Below are 24773 nucleotides of genomic sequence, written 5' to 3'. Positions count from 1 at the left end.
TTATTATTTCCAAGAAAGAGTGACTGTTTGCAGCCATTGTTTGTGTTTCTGATAAGAAACATTTCAGGTTTTCGCTCTCCAGCCAATGCGTGAGTCATTCTTGAAAACAGTGGGGCGCCGGAGTTAACAGAGGGTGTGCAAAACCCTCGCTTGGTTTCCTGAACTATAGTTGTTACAAATTTAGAAGAAGGGTACGGCATTTAAAAATTTTAAATAGTCAGGTAGTCAAAATATAAACACAGTTTTTAGCAACTGCAAAGGATTAAGAGTTGCATGTTTTACCTGGATGGAGCGCCCTTCCTGTTAGGTTGTTAGTTAAATTTAGTTTTTTTGGGGCTTCTGCTGTAATCATAGGAACAGGGATTATTTAGTTTGGTTTGTTCAGAGCTCCGCAGGTTGGGAGTTTGATTGCTTTCCTCTGCCTCTAGAAGAAGCTTCTGGAGCTTAGGGTGGGAGAATATAAATACCCGGCCTGAATATTTAGTACAGCCTGGCCAATCCCTGGAGAGGCTTGCTCATATGGTGGCTGGGTTACTGTTAAAAAGCCTGGAGTCCTGGGTGGAGTGTCTTTTTCCCCCTTGTGGATGGATCTGTGAGATCTGCTATTTATGGTCCCCAGCCTTGGACTGTGGCTTATCCAAATCCGCTTTTATCTGTGCTCAGGGGCGGACTGACAACTCATGGGGCCCCCGGGCAATAGGAGATTTTGGGGCCCCCCCGGCAATAGGAGAAGATTATGGGGCCCCGGGCAATAGGAGATTATGGGGCCCCAGGCAATAGGAGATTATGGGGCTCCAGGCAATAGATTATGGGGCCACACAGTATACACACACACACACACATACAGTATACACACACAGACACACAATATACACACACAGTATACACACACAGAATACACACACACACTGAAAAGGTACTGGAGAGGCGGGGCAGCTATAATCTTGGGATTTTTAAAAAAAGACAGATTTTTACATACTGTCCTTGGTTTTATTGAGGCTGGCAACCCTGATGGGGCCCCTTAGTGGCATGGGGCCCTTGGGCAGTGCCCGAGTGCCCGAATGGTCAGTCCGCCCCTGTCTGTGGTCATTATGTTTCACGTTCCCAGCCATGAACTGTGGACTGCTTAAGTTTACCTACATTGGGGCTACTGTTTCTAAGGGAGAAGTGTCCTCTACTAGCAGTATATTTAGTTTTGGAGCATCCTGCATCAGCCCAAACCCCCTTCCAAGTTTTACAAGCAAGTAAACCTCCAAAAAGACAAACCTTATAGACTGTATAATGAGCCAGAGTGTATGGCTGCCATGCACTGATTTGGGAAAGAAGCTAAGGAATCTATAGCGGCCCCTCCAGGGCTAGCACTACATACAATATACATGTGTATGTTTACACTGTTAGCTCTGTGCTTCTGCCAGTTGCTGGGTCATCATTCAATTATTTTGGCCAAATGCAGTGAAACTTTGTAACACAAGAGGATTGATTTACTAAAGGCAAATAAGCTGTTCCCCTTGAAAGGGAAATTTCACTTTGCAAGGAAATTACCCCCAGAGCTTAGAGAATGAGATGGAGCTTTATTGACTCACATCATACAATCATTTGCAATCCAGAATGCTGTTTTTTGTTTTTTTTTCTTGCACATAATTGAGTATTCTTTGCAAAGAGAAGTTCCACCATTTTCTCTGAACTCTGCGACGAATTTCCTTGCAAAGTGCAACTTGCAAGGAAAAGTGAAGTGCAACTTTCAAAAGCGAAGAGCATACTTCCCTTTAGTAAATCAACTTACTGAAGTGAGAGGCTGTAGAAATTATTCCAGTTTTTGGGGAAAAAATGTTCCACACAGAAGGCACCAGTGAACTGATCTGTTGCTCCCTGTTTATTCTGGGGTTGATTTACTAAAGGCATATAGGCTGTTCACTTTTCAAGAGATGTTGCTCTTTGTAAGAGAATTGGCTCTAGAACTCAGGAAAAGAGGCAAAGCTCTGCTGACTTCATCTAATCATGTATGAACAATTTTTTTTATTTTTTTTTTATCTTCCTTGCATATAATTAGTTATTATTTGCAAAGGAAAATTTCACCACATTCATTAAGAGTTCCCTTCCAAAGTGAACAGCCTTTTCACCTTTAGAGATACAACCCCATTGAGTTAAGATCTGTACACTTCAGGGAAATGGACTGTAAGTAGATAAGTCAGATAACAAATGATATTTGTTATATATTGTGGTTGATTGACCACAGACAAATAAGCTGCCCAAGGAAAGTTGCACAATGTAAGGGAATTTTCCCCAGAGCTTAGTGAATGTGGTGAAATTTCACTTTGCAAAAAATCCCAATCGTGTGCAAGGAAAAAAAAAATGTTTTACTTGTTGTACGTGATTGGATGATGATTGGAGGATGGAGGTCAACAGACCTTCACCTAATTCACTATGATCTTGGGGAAAATTCACTTGCAAAGTTCAACTTGCATAGTGAACAGACTATTTACCTTAAATAAATCAACCCCATATCTACACTTATTACTAAAATACAACTATTTCCTCTTCATAAAAAAAAAATTCAGATTTTGGGAAAAAATTTTTAGGCTTTCAACAGCTCATATTAAAATAATATTCTGCTTATGAAATGACTCTAGAATTGCTCTTTGAATGATAGGTTGTGAAACTTGGAGCTTCCCGGACTCTGATATGATGACTTCACAAGGTTTGGTTGTAACACAAGGAAACAAATGATGGCATTCCCGGAATTGGGCAACACCTTTCCGTGACTTTGAACGTTCCTGACAACTGAAAGTTCTTCCTCAGGAATACACTGTGAGCCATCAGTAAACTATGTATAGCTTCTTAAGTACTCTTTGTTACCGCTCTATTATCCCCGGAGGTCTACTGGTTCACTCTGCTCTGACCCATTGCCTCATGTGTGAACTTTTCATAGAGCAGACTGAAAAGCACACACATTCCAGATATACCCTCTACTCATTTTATTTTATTCTCTCTCTCTTTTTTTTAAGAATACTGATTTAAAGCGGAGCCAAAAATAACCAAAAATAAGCAATTCTTAGATAAGGTGATTGCTTTTTTCCTTTTATTTTTTTTGATCCAGTCAATAATTCTATTATTTATCCTCCATTAACAGACCAAGCTGTTCAGCAAAAAGTGGCAAATGGAGGGTGGGGACAAACCATGTCCAATGACCAATGATCATCTTTTATTTATTCCAAAAGGGAAAAAAAAGGGTTGCTGTAACTGTTTAAAAAGCGTTAGCTGTAGTTCAGCTTTAACCCTTTTGCTCCCAGAGCAGTTTTTCCATTTTTGTACCCATGTTTAAAAAAATATTTGAGGCCTGAAGATTAGTTAAAGCCCACAAACAGTAAACCTTTTCTGAAAGCAGAGAATATAGTGGTAATTCAATTTTTTTATGTCACACAATATCTGTGCAGCAGTTTATTAAATGCAATTTTTCAGTAAAAAATACACTAAAATTAAACTAAAAAACTTAAAGTGGTTGTAAAAGCAGAAGGCGTTTTACCTGACCGCATTTTATGAACTTAGAAGCTCTGGCGGGGGACCCAAGAAGAGGAAGATCGGGGCTGCTTTGTGCAAAACCTTTACACAGAGCAGGTAAGTATGACATGTTTGTTATTAAAACAACAACAAAAAAAAGCAGCCTTCACTTGCTGACCGACCCATAATAAAAATACGTCATTACTTTGATATTTAATACCGGTGTTATGGCAGCATCTAGCTGCCATAACCCCAGTATATATTTTTTGCTTTAACGGGGCTCAGTAGAAACCTGGCTCAGTAGTACTCCCAACTTAGTAATACCCCAGCTCATTAGTACCCTCCTTTCAGCAGATCCCCAGCCGCTCAGCAAATTCCGAGCCCCTTAGTACCCTTGTTTAGCAGATCCCTGGCTCAGTAGTACCCCTAGCTCTTCTGTTGCTCCACTCAGTAGTACCCCCAGCTCTGCTGATCCCCTACTCAGTAGTAACCACCAGTTCTGCTGTTCCCCCGCTCACTAGTAACCCCCAGCTCTGCTGATCTGCCACCCACTAGTAACCCCCAGCTCTGCTGATCTGCCACCCACTAGTAAACCCCAACTCTGCTGATCTGACACTCACTAGTAACCCCCAGCTCTGCTGATCTGCCACTCACTAGTAACCCCCAGCTCTGCTGATCTGCCACTCACTAGTAACCCCCAGCTCTGCTGATCTGTCACTCACTAGTAACCCCCAGCTCTGCTGATCTGCCACTCACTAGTAAACCCCAACTCTGCTGATCTGCCACCCACTAGTAACCCCCAGCTCTGCTGATCTGCCTCCCACTAGTAAACCCCAGCTCTGCTGATCTGTCACTCACTAGTAACCCCCAGCTCTTCTGATCTGCCACTCCCTAGTAACCCCCAGCTCTGCTAATCTGTCACCCACTAGTAAACCCCAGCTCTGCTGATCTGCCACCCACTAGTAACCCCCAGCTATGCTGATCTGCCACCCACTAGTAACCCCCAGCTCTGCTGATCTGCCACTCCCTAGTAACCCCCAGCTCTGCTGATCTGCCACCCACTAGTAACCCCCAGCTCTGCTGATCTGCCACTCCCTAGCAACCCCCAGCTCTGCTAATCTGCCACCCACTAGTAACCCCCAGCTCTACTGATCTGCCACCCACTAGTAACCCCCAGCTCTGCTGATCTGCCACTCACTAGTAATCCCCAGCTCTGCTGATCTGCCACTCACTAGTAATCCCCAGCTCTGCTGATCTGCCACTCACTAGTAATCCCCAGCTCTGCTGATCTGCCACCCACTAGTAACCCCCAGCTCTGCTGATCTGCCACTCCCTAGCAACCCCCAGCTCTGCTAATTTGCCACCCACTAGTAACCCCCAGCTCTACTGATCTGCCACCCACTAGTAACCCCCAGCTCTGCTGATCTGCCACTCACTAGTAATCCCCAGCTCTGCTGATCTGCCACTCACTAGTAATCCCCAGCTCTGCTGATCTGCCACTCACTAGTAACCCCCAGCTCTGCTGATCTGCCCCCCAATAGTAATCCCCAGCTCTGCTGATCTGCCACTCACTAGTAACCTCCAGCTCTGCTGATCCCCTGCTCATTGGTAACCTTCAGTTCTGATAATCCCCCGCTCAGTAGTAACTCCCAGCTCTGCTGATCCCCCACTCAGTAGTAACCCCCAGCTCTTCTGTTAGCGAGCATGGTGATAGACTTCTATGGAGGCTTTCAAAGTGCTTTGAAGCACCAAGAAAGCGTCATGGGGTGTAATTTTTTAAGCAAAGCAAATGCAACAGTGAACAGGCCTCTAGGTAACTATTGTATTTATTGAGAGGGGCTTTGATTGCCATTCAGAGTGAGTGCTTTAAAAAAAAGTTTGTCAAATGCCACACATAAATGTGTCCAAAAGCGTATTTATAAAATTGGATTAGCTTAAAATTATGGAAAAGTGTTCATGGACTGCATCAAGTATTTTTTATAAAGGTGAACTAACACTTTAAATTCCAGATTTTCACATTTGAGTGGAATGTACCCTGTTTTCAACCCTGTTTCTGATTCCAAATTTGCACTGGACGGTATTTGATTGTTGAAAAAATAATGGTTATTTGCCTGGATCAACCTACATAAACAATTAAAATTATTATAAAGAATAATAGCAAATGTGTGTAAACCTTTATCCAAACGAGTCACGTAGGATGCAGTTCAGGTAGCCCTATAAGTATACAGGAAAAACTAAGAGAATAAAGTTCTCTTAACCACTTAAGGACCAGCCTCGTTTTGGATTTTAGGTGTTTACATGTTTAAAACATTTTTTTTTGCTAGAAAATTACTTAGAACCCCCAAACATTATATATTGTTTTTTTTTTCTAACACCCTAGAGAATAAAATAGGGGTCATTGCAATACTTTTTTTCACACCGTATTTGAGCAGCGGTCTTACAGGCGCGCTTTTTTTGGAAAAAATTCACTTTTTTGAATAAAAAAATAAGACAACAGTAAAGTTAGCCAAACTTTTTTTTATATTGTGAAAGATAATGTTACGCCGTTTGATACCCAACGTGTCACGCTTCAAAATTGCGCCCGTTCGTGGAATGGCGTCAAACTTTTACCCTCAAAAATCTCCGTAGGCGACGTTTAAAAAATTCTACAGGTTGCATGTTTTACATTACAGAGGAGGTCTAAAGCTAGAATTATTGCTCTTGCTCTACCAATCGTGGCGATACCTCACATGTGTGGTTTGACCACCGTTTTCATATGCGGGCGCTACTCACGTATACGTTCACTTCTGCGCGCGAGCTCATCGGGACGGGGCGTTTTAAAAAATTTATTTTTTATTTTTCTTATTTATTTTACATGATTTTATTTATTTTTACACTGTTTTTAAAAAAAACAATGTGTCACTTTTATTCCTATTACAAGGAATGTAAACATCCCTTGTAATAGAAAAAAGCATGACAGGTCCTCTTAAATATGAGATCTGGGGGTCAAAAAGACCTCAGATCTCATATTTACACTAAAATGCAATAAAAAAAAAAGTCATTTAAAAAAATGACATTGAAAAAAAATGTGCCTTTAAGACATATGGGCGGAAGTGACGTTTTGATGTAGTTTCCGCCCTGCAGTGTCATAGAGACGAGTGGGCGCCATCTTCCCCTCACTCTTCTCCATGCACAGCTAAGGAACAGATGCGATCGCCTCCGCCGCTGCCGAAGGCTCCGGTAAGCGGCGGAGGGCACCGGATCGCAGGGGAAGTGGGGTGGGGGGGGGGGGCACTGATAAAAATTATCTCGTGGCGAATCCGCCGCAGAGATCACTTTTATCTTGTAGCCGACCGCCGGCCGAAAACGGGGATACCGGGGTTATGGCAGCTAGCTGCTGCCATAACAACGATATCCGCCGCCAAACTTAGAACATATATGTACATGCGGCGGTCAGCAAGTGTTAAGAGGGCAGGAAACCGAGCACACTAGGAAGTACAAAAAACTTGCTTTATTGGTACAAAAATAAACACCACACTAGTAAACTTAAAAGGGAAAGGCACAGATAAGTGGCTGACACAAACCAGTTAAATTAAAATAATGACAACGTTGTCAAAAATTAAAAACATAGGGAGCCGCGGCTACACATCCCACATACATACCGCAGTCACCACTTACAGACACTGATGGTAACTAATTGAGAATGGAGGCTGGACTTGGAGGTTTGATCAAAAACAGACTCCTAGTAATAAAGTTCCTTCAGTTATCAGCCATAGACGTGGTATACGGAGTGAATGGATGGGTGATTGGAGTGTGCTAATTAAAATTAATTGAGTGTATCAGTTCAACAGAGTCTGTCAAATATAGAGGCACAGACCGTCATAAGTAGACAGGATTACAGCAAAAGCAACGAGCAGCTTGACTTGAATATACAGAGATCTTCAGGTGAGGTACAGCGGGGCAGTGGCATTAAGATGAATTTTCATACAGGTATCAGCAGGAGGAGGAGTGCAAAAGGCTGAAAGAGCCCATCCATATACATGCAGTTATAAAATGGATTAATGCATCTCTCACCAACCAGGCGGTATCCGTCATCCTCCTATAGCGTTACCCCTGGAGTCTTGTGGCTGAGAACTTCATTGTTGCTCAATACTTGCATCACTGTGGCACCACATAAAAAATGAATCAGCATTTCCTGGTTTGCATGGCATTAATCATTACGTGGGATGTAAGTAAAAGTGACACTCATCCAGCTTTCCGCTGGCATTTGACACTTCTCGCTTGCATGTGATCTGTGTGTAACTTCCCATTTCTTTTGCACTTACTGCGGAGGCACACAAACAACTACCCACCCAGCATCACGCTGCAGTCATATGTTAGCGTTGGGTAAGTGAGAAGGTCAGCGGGTGAAATAATTGGTACATATCAAATAGTCCCTGGAGCAAAGAAAATTTAGCTAGCTAGATTTAGCACAGGGCACTGATGGCTGGTCTGTCCTAGATACCCTGTCCTAGGGCCCTAAATGTTGGTACCACATGCAACCCTGTGCAGCTGCAGTCTGCCATAGATTTGTCGGGAGGGATGCACTGCTCCTACGTGGCCCTGTGTGCAAAAGGCCTTTATGCCCTGTACACACGGTCGGATTTTCCGACGGAAAAAGTGCGATCGGATTGTGTTGTCGGAAATTCCAATCCTCTGTGTGGTTCCATCTGACTTTTTCCATCGGAATTTCCGACACACAAAGTTTGAGAGCAGGCTCTAAAATTTTCCGACAACAAAATCCGATGCTTTAAATTCCGATCGTGTGTAGACAAATCTGACGCACAATGTGCCGCGCATGCTCAGAATAAATTAAAAGACGAAAGCTATTGGCTATTGCCCCGTTTATAGACCCGACGTACGTGTTTTACGTCACCGCGTTCAGAACAATCGGATTTTCCAACAACCTTGTGCAACCGTGTGTATGCAAGACAAGTTTGAGCCAACATCCGTCGGAAAAAATCCTAGGATTTTTTTGTCAGAATGTCCGATCAATGTCTGACCGTGTGTACAGGGCATTACAGTGCATATTATTTAGCACGGATCACTGTATTGGTGTCACTGGTCCCCAAAAGTTGTCACCTAATGTCCGATTTGTCCGCTGCCATTATTAGTAAAAAAAACAAAACAAAAAAAAACATTTCATAAATCTATCTCATAGTATCTCATAGTTTGTAGGCGCTATAAATACCAATCAATATACGCTTATTAGGATTTTTTTTTTACCAATATGTATAGCTGATGTATGTATGTATGATGTATATATGATGTATGTGTAGCTGAATACATATTGTCCTATACCGATGAAGAAATAAAACATTTTTATTGGATGTATTTTATAGCAGAAATAAAAAAAAATATATATATATTTTTTAATTGTCAGTTTTTTTTGTTTAAAAAACCACAGAGGTGATCAAATACCACCCAAAGAAAGCTCTATATGTGGAAAAAAAATGACATGAATTTTATTTGGGTGCAGCGTCACACGACCGCACAATTGTCAGTTAAAGTAACGCAGTGCTGATGTGTCTAAGCAGCTGCTCGATTGTTATTAAAAGCAGCGGGAGGGGATGGACCCCCCCCCATTGCCTTCTGCCGCACACCCGTCTCACCGAAGTCCCGGCCGGCACATCCGCCAGCTGGCCAGGGACCCCAACAAAGCCAGAATCGGCTTTGATCGGGTCTCGGATGTAGTAACCTGGAAGTGACGTCATGACATCACTTCTGGATTACTGGAGTCTTAAAGGTGCCAGTTTTAAAAAATACAAAGTATTCAAAAACGCCTATCTTGGTGTTTTGAATGCTTTCAAGTGCAAAGGAGGGATTTGGAAAAATAAAGCAACAGTATAAAAAAATAATAATAATATAAATTAATAGCTAAAAAAAAATTAAATAAATAAAAAATTAAAGTCCCCCATCCCCCGTACTAGTGCACAAAGGCGAATGTGTGTGTGTCGGCCCTGAACGCAGGCAAACTGCGATCGTCCCACACATGTGCTAACCTGTAAAGGCTTTTAAAGCGTCTCCTATGGATAGTAAAATTTACTTAGCTTGTCACCGCTACACGGGCGTGCACAATTTTAAAGCGTGACATGTTTGGTATCTATTTACTCAGCATGACATCATTTTTTACATTTTACAAAAAAATGGGTTATATATTGTCTTTTTTTGCATTCAAATTTTAAAAAGTGTATTTTTAAAAAAAAAATTTCCCAAAAACTGCGTTTGAAAAACTGTTGCGCAAATATCGTGTGACATAAAAAAATTTCAAAACTCACCAATTTATTCTCTAGGGCATCTGCTTTAAAAAAATATATCATGTTTGGAGGTTCTAACTAAACTGTAAACAAAAAGTGCCAGAAAATGTCTGGTCTACTGCATTTGCCTGGATGCAGCTGCTGTGCGGCTGACAATCTTCAGACTGAAGAATCTCAGGCAAGAGGGTGCCAGAAGGGCCGTCCATTACTTGAATTTTAGGAGGTTTATTTGGAGATGGCTAACATTTGCTTAGTGTATGACCAGTTTAAGACTTTAGAGTGTAATCTCCCTTGACCAGAGGGTAAAGGGAACACACTAACACCTACTTAAAGTGATTGTAAAGGATCGTTTTTTTTTTTTTAAATAACAGACATATCATACTTACCTCCACTGTACAGCTCGTTTTGCACAGAGTGGTCCTGAACATCCTCTATTGGGGTCCCCCGGCGGCTCTCGCGGCTCCTTCCCGCATCAGATAACCCCGTAGGAGAAGCGCTCTCCCAAAGGGGTTACCTTGTGGGCGCGCTCCCGAGTCCAGCATTTGCGTCCACAGACACGAATGCCGAACTCGGCCCCACCCCCCTGCGCCTGCGTCATTGGATTTGATTAACAGCAGAGAGAGCCAATGGCTACACTGCTATCATATCAATGTATCCAATCAAGAGCTGGGACCCCGTGGAGAGAGAGACAGCACATCCCCGCCGAAGAGATGAAGGGGCTCAAGTAAGTAAAACGGGGGGGGCTGGGGGGGTCGGTGACTGCCAAGTGTTTTTTCACCTTAATGCATAGGATGCATTAAGGTGAAAAAACACAAGGTTTTACAACCCCTTTAAATATAAACTTAATTTCTGCCTTGCTGCTACTGATTTGGAAGAGGAAAAACATGCCTTTCCGGAAAATATCGTTGCCCAGAGGAAAGCAACAAAGGAAAGGCAAGGATGTTTTGAAGCTCATTTCCTTGAATGTAAATCACTTGGGAGACTATGGTAATGACATTATTGTAGCATGATTTTCAGATGTCACACTATTATTGTTATCAAGTACCTCTGCCCCCCCTCAAAAGGGATTTGATGTCTTTAACAGTATCACTACTATTTAGACAGAGCTGGCACAGTCTATAGGTGGGGTGTAGTGTGGTGCGGCAGCATTTAACAGACTTAGTGCAAGTGCAATTAAAGAAATTGTATTGAAATAATGCATCAACAGTTCACAATAATCTCATGGGAAGACAATCCAACCAGGAAGACTCACCGGTCCACCAGCGTGTAGAAAGCAGGGTTCAGCCAAACTGACAGAGTCTGTTAGGAGGGGCAGTATGTGGCCAAACCGGAAAATGTCCAGAGAAGTGGCGAGCCCTTTGCCTTCCATCCTCATCGGGAACCTTTCTCTGTCGCTAGTTCTGTTCCTACCAAGCAGGGTGCCTGTCCTTACTCTGCCCAAAATGCACGCCATGCCAGGGAGCCAGGTCCTTCAAGAGGCTCTGCCGGACTCAAGATGGCTGCGTGAGTCACATCCAATCAGATATCTTCCTCAGTGACCTAGGAAGCCATAGAGAAACCTTGTTCTTCTTGATTTCCTCTCCAACTGCAATGTGGACAAGCGCCACCTACAGTGGAGAAAGTAGACTGCACCTGCCTACAAGTCATAGATACAGCCAGACACATTGAACACTGTAAACTGTATTTAAAGCCAAAACTTGAGCATTGGCATGGATAAGATCGTATGTACCTAGATCTGCAAGGTCAGCAGACTATTATCATGCATTAAAAAGGGGATTTACTCAAGAGATAAAACTATAATTCTACTACTTTATAAAACCCTGGTTCAGCTACATCTTGAACATGCTGTCCAGTTTTGGTCACCAATTTTTAGAAAGGTTGTGCTTGAGCTGAAGAGAGTCAAGAGAAGGGCAACAGAACTAATAAGGAGGCTGATGGACCTCAGTTTTGAGGAAGAACTACAAACATTAAACTTATTCTCCCTGGAAAAGAGAAGCTTTAGAGGGGATATGATGGCAATATACAGATCTCTGAATGGTGACTCCAGCGGTGGGAGGAAACTTTTTACCTGGTCTCTAAAGAAGTCACACAGCCACACAATTTAGTAGGATGAGAACTGATTCAACCTTAAACTGCGTAAGGGGTACTGTTAGAGCGGTAAGGATGTGGAACTCCTGTCCACAGTTGGTGGTGTCAGTGGGAATTGTAGAAAAATTCAAAAAATGTGTGATGTGTAGATATGTGTCTTGGTGTAGCTCAGTCTGCAGTTCTGGCAGGAAAAAGACTCTGTGTCTGTGCAGCAGAACAGATGTTTGCACAGGTGCAGCTACAGGAGAGACCCTTGTAGAGCTGTGTTCAGCTAGTGTTGAGCCTGCCCTCTACCAAACAGGAAGGCACACAGGATTGTAGGAGGTGTAGTTCTGACAGATTAAGCTGGCACAGTGAGCTGGAAGGAATGAACTTAAAATCCCAGAAGGTTTTCTCATTAAAAAAAATCCCAGAAGGCACTGGGGCATAAAGGAGAGGTGGTTTCCCAGGCTGAGGAGAAGTGTGGAGGTTGTCCTGAGAGAACTGGTTACACATTCGGCCGCTGGTAGACTGCTCACCATTGCTCCTGAAAGGGAGAAAGGTACAGCGACAGACAAGGGGCATTGGAAAGAGCCACAGATGTTGGTGGAGACCACTGCCTGATCCTGAGGGAAGGATGCTGCAGACACAGACTGGCTGTGTTTCACCTGGTATATAGAGGGAGACCACCTGCTAACACAAGGAGTTGGTAAGAGGCCGCTAGCCAAACCCATATTACACTTTGATGAAAGAGGAACAGTGTTGCCTGTGAGTATTACAGAGCTAGTGACAGTATCAGTGCTTAAAAGGACATTATCCTGTGCGCTCCAGCATAACAGTTGGGCCCCAGCGATCTGACTAGCAGAAGAGAGAGAGTATATTACAGACTACTGAACTGTTAAGCCTCGTACACACAATGAGAATTTCTGACAAATAATTGTCCATTTTTTTTTTTTGCATGCTAGTCTCATATTAAAAATGAAGAGGTTACTTAACTTACGAAAATTCTCGTACAACAGAATACAACTTTGAAGTGATGTAATGTGTTGTATTGTATTGTAATGTATTCTTTGGTTTATGAGCATGCATGGTCTTGCTCTTCCATTTCTTTTTTTTGGATAAATACTGCACTGATTAAACAAAATCGTACAATCCTGTGTATCGTAATGAGAAAAGTTTTCATGTTTGTCCATTTGGATAATTTGGATTAACTTTCGTAATTGGCTCTCCAAAGCTGTGTACTAATGACCAGTTTATCGTACAATTGCTCCGAAAGCTCCTTAGTTAGGATTGCCCCAGTAGTTGATCTCTACACCCATTGCTTGTTGTTACAGTATCTTTTCTTGTACTGTTCACCTATTTGCAATATATTCCTTTCTATAGTTTGTTGTATTATTGCTGTTGTTTCATATCTCTTTTGCTACCAGGATACTGCATATACATCTGTAATAAATATTCCCTACACAGCCAGGTGTGTAAGAGTGTGTGGTGAGTCGTGGGCACAGGAACAGGGGACCCAATACATCCAGCAGCTCATTTGGGGGTAAGCGCTACATTAGTGAACACATTGTGCAAAGATATTGAAAATGGTATGTAAGCAGGTTGAAAAAGTTGGTACTGTCCCAGCCAGGAGGGTAGGAGTTGATGCCTTTCCCGGTTCTTTGGTCTTTTTTGCCGGTTCTTCTCTGGGTCCATCCCACTGGTCCTGTGTTCTATAAAAGGAACAGTGGTCCGGAATGGAGAGAGTTTGGGGCTTCCCCACGATGACAGTTCCAGAGAGAAGGTTTCCCCTTGCAGAAGAGAGAGATCAAATACCTATAAGGGAGGGCAACAGAGAATGATACCCATGAGGAGCAGAAGGAGGCCATACATTGCCATTGGGATGTAAAGTCATCTGAACCTGGGGTTTGTCCTGAAGACACCAGTACTGGTGTATGCTTCTGAAGGACTTACATCTGCATGAGAGTGCCTCTGAGGGACTGTAATTACTTGGACTTCACATTTACAGGTATGCTGGGCAGCAAACAGCCTGTAGTTATGAGTAGTGACATAGGAAATATCTTGCACTTGTGTGTTGGACTTTGGAATATTTATTTTGCACCATTTCTAAGTAAAGTATTGTACGTTGTCCTTGCCTGGTCTGAAGTTACTAAAGTTACTAAAGTGCCACACGCATAGTTCACCGAGTGGGTCTTAACACCTTGGAGTATGAAGGTATTTGTGTGGAGTGGAGTACTCCACTCCACTTCACATAATCACTTATGTGAAGACATAAGTGATTGCCGAGAGTAATGGAAAGTTAACAAGCAGGCTGTCGGAAGCAAGTACCTGTTATAGGTGGAATGGCCTCTAACAGTGTGGGAGATGTTGTCGGCACTCTTTCTGCCAATGGTCTGTCTCCCAGAGCAACGGGAGCGAATTCGGGCTGCAGAGGTTCCCATCCTGTACAGAGGTACAGAAATTCAAGAGTTAAGTTTGGTGGATGTATGGAGCCCGTGCGGGCCCCCTCCGCTACTGGGGAGTAGTAGTGGACAGAGCTCAACATGTCCCATCTAAATGCACAATACAAAGAAGGTGCACATTTTCACGGAGAACCAGGTGTTAGCTGTAGAACAGTTGCAGTGCCAGTGTGCATAATGAGTAGAGGCCCGCCTTAACCCCTAGCAACCTCTGGAGGAACCCTAGGGTTCGATGGAACCCTGTTGTGAAACCCTGTTATAGTGCTTTCAACAGTGGATTCTGACTGTTCGGACAAAAAAAACAGAGGTGCATAGCTAGAACATTTTTATCATAAATTAACACAATGTCCGATTTTCATTCAATGTGTACTGTAACCATATGGAAATTTTTGAATTCATTTGATGAGTCTGGCTGGAAGGGTCATGTGGAAGGGTCATGTACACTACATCACTTCCTCTGCTACTACGCTAGTGCGTAGCTACATTCGCCTATATTTGCCTTTATTGTTCAAGAATTTTCGTACAAGTTAATATCATTTTGTGGTGACATCATGATGCAATGTTAGTACAGCGATCTTCCCACTGAGCTATTGAGTCCTGACAGGGGGATGGCCACCAGAACACATCGGCCAGCGCTCTCAGCCACTGGCTGAGAGCAGTGATCCAATGCCAATCGGCAGACCTTTCTCGGACCGGCTGACGTACACATGGGTTAAATGTCGGCCGGTTTCTATTGTGTACGGCCAGGGGCGGACTGACCATTCGGGCACTCGGTGCCATGGGGCCCCGAGGGGCCCCAGCACAGGGTTGCCAGCCTCAATAAAACCAGGTACAGTATGTAAAAATCTGTGTTTTTTTTAAAAAAAATCCCAAGCTTATAGCTGCCCAGCCTCTCCAGTACCTTTTCAGTGTGTGTATGTGTATTCTGTGTGTATACTTTGTGTGTATATTGTGTTTCTGTGTGTGTATACTGTGTGGCCCCATAATCTATTGCCTGGGGGCCCCATAATCTCCTATTGCCTGGGGGCCCCATAATCTCCTATTGCCCGGGGGCCCACCGTATAGACAGATTATGGGGGGGCGGGTGCTCTCTTGTTCTGGGTGATGTCATATTAGGTCACCTCAGTCTCACTGCTCTTGTGCTCCCGGGGGGGGCTCTCCTCGCACCACACTGACAGAGTGTGAGGAGAGGAGAGCTGATCAGCGGCAGCGGAGGGGAGACCTGTACAGATAATCGTGGCACTGATCATCAGTGAAGTCCCAACAGTGCCCAGCAGTGATGCCAATTTGTGCCCATCAGTGATGCAAGTCAGTGCTGCCTTTCAATGCACATCAGTGTTTGCTCATCAGTGCCCAGCAGTGCAACCCAGCAGTGCCCATCAGTGCTGCCTATCTTTGCCGCCTTTCAGTGCCCATCAGTTCCACCTTTCAGTGCCCATTAGTGCCACCTATCAGTGCCCATCAGTGCTGCCTATCAGTGCTCATTAGTGCTGAATATCAGTGCCGCCTATCAGTGCCTCCTCATCAGTGCCCATCAGTGCAGCTTATCAGTGCCTATCAATGCAGCCTCATCAACGCACATCAGTGAAGGAGAAAAACAACTTATTTACAAAAATTTTTGACAGAATTTTTTTTTCTAAATTTTCTGTATTTTTTTGTTTTTGTTTTTTAGCACAAAAAAAACAGCAGTGATCAAATAGAAAGCTCCATTTGTGTGAAAAATTGTCATTTAAAGTGTGACAGTGCTGAAAGCTGAAAATTGGCCTGGGCAGGAAGTGGGTAAAAGCACCCGGTACTGAAGCGGTTAGGTAGTTCCATTTTTTATCCAGAGATATTTATACTTCGCTCAGCGCGTTCCAGGTCCTTAAATCTATAATCTGGTGATCTGGAAAACACTTGCAGGTGATGTCAGAACTCCCTCCTTGCCGCCTTTCACACAGGAATGCTGATGGAAAAAATGTCTGAGATGTTTATTACATCACCAATCAGATTTGTGTTGTCTTTGAAATGTTTGATGTGACTGGTGAGGCCAGAGAAGGAGAGAAAGTTAAACAGGCTTCACGCAGTACACACTCACTGTCTTTCTACAGACCCTCTGTGCAGCTGCATTAGCTAATTCTGCAGGCAGTCACACAGAACTTGAGTGATTTTTTTTTTACTTTAGCACCCTTGCATTGTTTACTGGATATCATTAGTAGCCCATTGAAATGTTGTACTTATTGCATTGAATTCCTCTTCAAAGCCTCATAAGATAAGTTATAATTTAAAGTGGGGTTCCACCCAAAAAAAAAAAAATACATGAAAAATCCGAAAAAAAAATATACAAAAAAACATTTGGATATATATATATATTTTTTTACTTACCTCTAAATGCCTGTTGCTAGGTGGTCCCTCGTAGTCTGCCTCTTCCAGTGCCTGGGCTGGTGACATCACTTCCCCCTCGGCACAGGAAGGGCTCAGCTCTGCTCCCTCCCTCCTGTCAATCATCTGGGACCCATTACAGGTCCCAGGTGACTGAGTGGCCAATCACGGCGTGCGTGAAGCCACAGCCCTGCGCCCACAGTTGCAATGCCGGCGCCGCTGAACGGAGGGGGAGACGAGCGGGGCTTCGATCCCCCGCATCGCTGGACCCTGGGATAGGTAAGTGTCCAATTAAAAGTCAGCAGCTTCAGTATTTGTAGCTGCTGACTTTTATTTATTTTTTTTAATGGACCTCGGGTGGAGCTCCTCTTTAAGTATAGTGCTACAGAAAGTCATCTCCTTCTATCTTGTAATTATACAGGAAGACGTATCCTCCATTATGACTGCATTGGCAGCATCATGAGTTTCTCTAGCAGCTGATCCATTGCAATAGAAGACATATCTCCAGTTCTAAATTGCTATAAGCACAGAGGATCAGTCATTTGTAAAGTATGATTGATACAAACAGGAAGCAAGCCCAAAGCCTTTAATTAAGCAGGCCATGGGAAAGCAAAGATATGTTATACTTATTGGTAAGTGGAATTTAACTGTCAATTGAAAAATCTTTTTGTTTTCAGAAAAGGAAACTTGGAAAGTACTTAAAGGAACACGCAAGTTAAACTTGAAAATGAGCTCTTCAAAGAATATAGTGGTGAGGAGTTAGAACCCCAGTTCCTTCTATGGAGACTCACCCTTCCTATTTGTCTTAGTGACCATTGTCATTGAGACAGAACGTGGCGGAAAATTCAGAATGTTACAGTTCTCATCCAAACAAGAGGTCAGAGCAAATTTTCCAATGCGGACAATTGTGTAGCACCCTTGTCCTAAAAAGGGCTGCTAGTAAATTTAGTTGTGCTAGGTGGTAACTAGCCTGGCTAATTTGTAGTCTTGATCAACTGGGTTTTCTCCTTGAGTTTAATTGTAGTCTCTCTCTTCTGTCAATAGGTGGCACTGTAGTCTTTGGCATTAGGATGATAGATTGCAGTGAATTCAGGTTATGAGTGAATATGTTGTCTCAGCCAATCAGTAGGAGTTTCTTTGGCAACTGAGCATGCTGGGATAGTCTATTTATTTGGAAGGAGTCAGGTGGTTGGGCTTCTTTCCACCCGGGCTGCAGCCTGGGTGGGTGTGTGTGGAGCAGCAGCTGAGGTGTAGGCCTGAAGCCTGAGGCCTAGCCACGTGTAAAGAGGCTCAGGCCGAGGGGAGCCTGATCGTTGCCAGGAGGCACATGAGAAGAAGTTGCCAGAAGGTAAACCGCTTTTGTTGCCAGAGGCAAGTGTCAAAGGGATAGATTTCTGAAGGAGTACCAGAGCAGACGCTTTACTAGCCGGGGATGGTGAAGTAAGTGGGAAAGCTTCAGTAGAGACTCATCCAGAAGTACAGCGGGTAGCTGTGAACAACGCTTGAAGAAGTACAGCAGGTAGCTGTAAGTGGAGCTTGCAGATAAGTACAGCGGGCAGCTGTGAGTCAAGCCTGAGGGATCCAGCGGGTAGCTGAGAGTCCATGGAAAGCAGTGGGTTCTGTGAGTGAAGTTGTTGCCATAGGAGACAGCAGTTGCTAAAAGATACAGATTGCTGCATTCAGCTTAAAGGCTATTTTTCTGTATTGCTGTTTGCCTAGTTCTATTTTTGGTTTGCGGAGTCTGCCAAGTTGCTATTGCATTTGCCTAAGGGTAACCTGTGCCCTGACCCTCTCTCCCCTGTACTTGTTAAGAGAAATAAAAACTCTCTTCTTCATTTTTAAAAGTGACTGTCGCCCATCTTTCGATCTTGCACTACACCCACCATGCCTAGTAACCTGCACCCTGAAGAGGAATATCAGCTCTCCCTGACTACGGGGGTCACCATCAGGCCCTTAGAGGTCGGGGGGACCACTGTACTTGTTTTGGTGTCAACTAAGTGGGGCTATCACCTACATTTTGGTATGTTTCCTTATACTTTCTGCTGTGTCTACAGGACTGTAAGTAAAGAGAAATCTCCCCAATGGGACACAGCAGAAAAAAAAAACAGACTGGGATTTATAAAACTTTACTCATGTAGCACCCTGTTCTAAATGGGGGCTATATAAATTCATTCAAGCTGGGTGGTAGTCAGCCCAGATTGATTTATAGTTTATTTGTTCATTTGGTTTTCCCCTAAACTCGATGGAGCTGTGGTTTCTCTCTGTTGCCCGTAGGTGACACTGGTACCTTTGCCAATAGTGTGAGAAGCTACAGTAACTGAGTTATGAATATTTATACTTCCCCTAACCAACCAGTAAGAGGTTTATTGCTGCTGGTGCATGCTGGGGGAGAGTTTAAATAGCTGGGGAGGTCCAAGTGATCTCTCTCTTCTCTTTAGGCTGTGGTCTGTGTAGAGTATATGAGGATCAGCTTAGCTGGGGCCTATGTATGTGCTTGGAGTAGAGGCCTGGGAGCAGAAGGCACATGCCTGTCCATAGTGTCCTGTTGCTTGAGGCCCTGGGCTTAGGGAACCTCGAAGAGGACGGGAAAGGAGAAATGATGCCTGGGATGGAGTCCTGCAGGTGACTTTGCCACTTGAGGCCTCATTAAACATGAAACTAATAAACGTTTCATATGGATTTGGAGTTGCTAGCTTTCTTACTGGACTCATTGAGGAGGAACTCATGATATGGCTGGGAAATCATCAGGAGGATCACTAACGCTGTTGCTGTTAAAGGGGATGGAGGTGCTACATTCAAATAAAGAGTGGTTGTAAACCTCAGACATGACATAGGAACAAAGCATATCCCTCTATAGTGTGTACTTGTCTCAATCCAGAGCGCTAAGTGTCATTTCTATCTGCTGCCTCGTTCCTCTGCTGTCTGCATGAGTCACTTCTGACAAGTTCTCATGACACCAAGAGAAAAAAGGTGACAGGGGAGAGAGCTCCAGCTGATTGACAGCCTCAGCTCTGTTCCTGCGTGCTGTGTGAAGGGGGAGGGGTGGTGTCCTTTACCTCCAATCAGCTCTCCTCACTGAGCTCTGCAGACTGTAACTTCAGCTCCCTGCCCCCTGCTTTCTGGAAGCTCAGGCAAGCTGTATAAATACTGCACTTCAAACTGACAACTTATTTGTTTCATCTATGTGGCCAGTTACTTCACTACGTACAGTATATGTAAGGGTTTACAGTAACTTTAAGACCTCAGTTTTTCGTCCAGGCCAATATGATCAGAATCAAAAGGCCATCTACAATTTTTTTCAGGTTTAGTGGTCCTTTAAGTTTAAACACTATATAAAAAGCATGGGAAGTAGTCAGGGGAATTTAAGAAATATTTTGCAATGTAGTCATAATTTTAGAATGCTTCCACTTCCCTTTTTACAGAAAGAGGAATCTAATTGTGCTATATAATAAACTCCGTTCTCAAAATTAAAATGTACATTTTCCATGAAGAAAACCAATGATGGAACCTATTTCCCAACAAGACAGTCTTCATAGTTATCTACAAGGCAGGCAGTCACTGAGGTCATTTGTTGTGGTTCAGCAGGAACCAGTGACTAAAATAATTTCACCAACATCTGATCAACTGGAAAATGTGGTTTTATGATAAACTAGTGACATCACTGCCATTGGTTCTCCAAAAACCACCAGTACCACTGACCTCACCAATATCAATTCTGCAGGAGCCGCAACCATCATTGGCATCAAGTTTCCAGGAACCACCGATGACACTATCAATTCTCCTGGAGCCGCTGATGTCACTGGTCACAGCTTGGCAGGAACTAGTGAATGAAATAATTTCTCTAAGAACCACTCAACAAGATCCCGTGGCTGCATTGTCATTAATTCAGCAGAAGCCAGTGATGTAACTTCCTTTTGGTTCTCTAGAAGGCAATGGTACTGCTGACATCAAATGACCAGGATCCATTAACCTCCATTTTACCCTCAGATATCTATTGGAATTAAAATAGCTACTCTCGTTTGCTGTCATCATACAGCAAATTCAGCAGAGGTGTCCAATGAGTGTATCATTCTGAGATATTTACGTTAGGTACTCTCAATCAGTGGTGGAATTTTCAAGGTCGCAGTTGCGACTGGGCCCTGGCATTCTGCCACTGTGGGGGGGGGGGGGGGGGGGGGCAAATGTAAGGAAGGGTTCTCTGGGGACACTAATGTAAGGAAGGGGCTCTCTGGGGACCCTGATGGAAGGGGGGAGGGCTCTCTGGGGACCCTGATGTAAGGGGAGGCTCTCTGGGGACCCTGATATATGGGGGGGGGGGCTCTTTGGGGATCCTGATGTAAGGGAAGGCTCTCTGGGGACCCTGATGTTACATAGTTACATAATTAATCAGGTTGAAAAAAGACACAAGTCAATCTAGTTCAACCATAAATATAAATTAAAAATATCAAACAATCCCATATACCCAACCCTATACCCACACTTGACCCAGAGGAAGGCGAAAAACCCCAGCAAAGCATGATCCAATTTGCTACAGCAGGGGAAAAAATTCCTTCCTGACCCCCAAGAGGCAATCGGATTTTCCCTGGATCAACTTTCATTTAGTACGTATGTGGGATGTAAGTGGCGGATCTCTGAGGACCCTGATGTAATGAGGGGGACCTCTGGGGACCCTGATGTAAGGGGGGCTCCACACTCAGATATGTAACCATATTTTATATATAAATATATATATATATATATATATATATATATATATATATACACACACATATACACACACACACACACACACACACACACACACTATATACAGTATGTGTATGCCCGCCCAATCGTATGGCTTTCTTTACTTGGCTGCTATGGGCTCTAGCCAGAGAGATCTTTTGTAGACTTAGCAACGCCCCTGTTGGGGGCCCTTCATGGTTTCTTGCACCGGGGCCCTGAAGATTCTAGTTACGCCTCTGCTCTCAATGGTACCTTCTATTACATAGCACTCCTAAGTCATTTAAAAGATTGCTCCAGTAAAAGCTTAAAATTAAAAGGTAAATTAATATTTTTACCCCCTCTCTTAACATAAACTACCCAACCCTCCCCCTCCAAGCTTACTTTTATCCAGGGGCTATGGCATTTGCTTACAAAGAGGTCCAAAAAGATTCCATGCACTGGCCACACTTGGGCAAAAAGTCTCCAATAGGGCCAGTGTCGAAAGGCTTTGGGCTTGTGTTTATGGCATCAGTATGATTATGTCTTTGCAAAACAGATGTTTTAGAGCAAGTATTTTTTACTTTGGTTTATTGTATTTCTTTGGGTGGGGGGGATATTTTCCCCTGAAATATTTTTGATGTTGTCAATGTATGTCGTTTGTAGGTTGTTCACTTTGATATAATTGTCTGTGCTGCATTATTTTTCAAAATCTTCCTCAAGATGTTGTGACTAACTAATGTTTAAATCCTTAATAGATATCCGTTTTGTGGGCGCACTCCTGTTAATTTCCTCTGCAAAATGGTCAGACCTCAAAACCATATTCCGTTTATTCTGTGTCTCAAATTAACATACATGTGTTTTTTGCTTTCATTGCTCTTTTTCAAGTCCTGTTTTGTTAACCAATAAAATTTGAAGCAAAGTTTTATGTTTTATGTGTTTTGTTAATTTTCATGCAACAAATTTCCCAGCTGCAGCTTAACTAGGCTGATTGGCTTGGCAAAACAAAAAAAGGTGTGATTTGTCTAAAAGCTACTTTCCTGGTGCCTTTATGGTAGCATATGCATGGATTGTGCGCATGCTGCCATGGATAGGCACCAGGAAAGGAAAATTACAGAGAGGTAAGTATTCAATTTTCCATTTTAGAGCAGTGGTTCTCAGCCTCAGTCCTCAAGTACCCCAACAGGACATGTTTTTAGCATTTATCTAGGCTAAAATAGCTGTCTAAAATACCAAGCCATTGACTGTGATTTAAAGCACCTGTGCAAGATGAAGGAAAACCTGCAAACATGGCCTGTTGGGGGTACTTGTGGACAGGGTTGAGAACCACTGATTTAGAGCACTGAGCTAAAATCTAGCTCAAGACAATCATATTCTAATTGTGGGCATTTGAGGGAAACCAAGTGAGTGTTAGAACCCCTGCTTGTGTTTTTTTAGGTTGGGCTTTGTGTCCCTTTTCTGAAAATAGGCTTCACTTCCTGTCACAGCCAAACAGGAAGTGAGGGTAAAACCCTACCAATGTCTTTCCTTGGGGACACACAGATCAATCCAACTGGTGTCCCCATTAGGCAAATTGCACTCTAGCACTTTGTTGTGTACACCCCAAATTTTAGGTATTTCAGGGTTTATTAACCGCTTGCCGACCGCCTCACGCAGATATACTACGGCAGAAGGGCTCGTACAGGCAAAATCACGTACCTGTACGTTGCCCTTTAAGAGGCGCACGCGGCAAGCTCCGTGAGTCGGGTTGCGGGTCCCGCGGATTCGTTCACCGCGGGGATACCTGTGATCGCCTCACGGGGAGAAAGAATGGGGAGATGCTGATGTAAACAGCATCTCCCAGTTCTGCCTAGTGACAGTGTCACTCGATCTCTGCTCCCTGTCATCGGAGCAGAGATCAGTGACGTCACACACACAGCCCATCCCCCTGACAGTTATAAACACTCTCTAGTACTGATTTAACCCCTCCCCGCCCCCTAGTGGTTAACTCCTTCACTGCCAGTGTCATTTACACAGGAGTCAGTGCATTTTTATAGCACTGATTGCTGTATAAATGACAATGGTCCCAAAAATGTGTCAAAAATGTCCGATGTGTCCACCATAATGTCGCAGTCACGATAAAAATCGCTGATCGCCACCATTTAAAAAAAAAAATAATAAAAATGCCATAAAACTATCCCCTATTTTGTAAGCGCTATAACTTTTGCGCAAACCGATCAATAATCGCTTATTGCGATTTTTTTTACCAAAAATATGTAGAAAAATACGTATCGGCTTAATCTGAGGAAAAAAAATGTTTTTTTATATATTTTTGGGGGATATTTATTATAGCAAAAAGTTAAAAATAATGCGTTTTTTTCAAAATTGTCGCTCTATTTTTGTTTATAGCGCAAAAAATAAAAACCGCAGAGGCGATCAAATACCACCAAAAGAAAGCTCTATTTGTGGAAAAAAAGGACATCAATTTTGTTTGGGAGCCACATCGCACGACCGCGCAATTGTCAGTTAAAGCGACGCAGTGCCGAATCGCAAAAAGTGCTCTGGTCAGGAAGGGGGTAAATTCTTCCGGGGCTGAAGTGGTTAAAGGCAAATCCACTCTGCAATACAAGTGCACTTGCTGTAAATCTGAGGGAAAGCACCGGTGATTTTATCATCCAATCATGTAGAAGCAAAGATGCTGTTTTTTTATTCTCCTTGCATGTCCCCCTCGGATCTCCAGCAACTGCACTTCCAAGTGCACTTGTAGTGCAAAGTGGATTTGCCTTTAGTAAATAAATCCCAAAGTCCAAGATACCTAATAATTTGGGGTGTACAGAGCAAAATGCTAGAGTGCAATTTACCTAATGGGGAAGCTATTTAGATTGACCTGTGTGTCCCCAAGCAAAGACATTAGTAGGGTTTTACCCTCACTTCCTGTTTGGCTATGTGACAGGAAGTGAATAAATTTGAAGGAGAAACTGGCAAAATTTGGGAGGTGTCTTCACCCTATCAGGGGTGCAGACATCCTCAAAAACTGACACGACTTCTAATCCCTGTGAACTCTATCCCCAAGTAAAAATAAAAAAGGATTTCATTTAGTTTAACTTTGCAAAGACACATTCCTAAGTTCAACTGTGATGCATGTCAATGGCCTATTTAGACCTTTCTTAATAGAAAACACCAGTTGCCTTTCACTATAAACATTTGTTAGTCCAGTCCTGGAAATCTGCATTTGCTTTACTATTAATTTCCCTAAAAATTGGGTTCCTGCAGCTAGATGCGCCAAATGCTTCTAGATGCATGGCCGCTATGTATGTGAGATGCGCAACTGCTGTGTGCGCAGAGGTATGTACCCATGGCACATATCTGATTCCCGGAAGTGGTGGCCAGCACACAGGAATGACATCACGCCCCTACAGGAAGTTGCTTGTAC

Source organism: Aquarana catesbeiana, linkage group LG03 (genome assembly GCF_042186555.1).
Source record: "Aquarana catesbeiana isolate 2022-GZ linkage group LG03, ASM4218655v1, whole genome shotgun sequence".
Classification (NCBI taxonomy): domain Eukaryota; kingdom Metazoa; phylum Chordata; class Amphibia; order Anura; family Ranidae; genus Aquarana; species Aquarana catesbeiana.
This window is presented reverse-complemented; position numbering follows the sequence as displayed.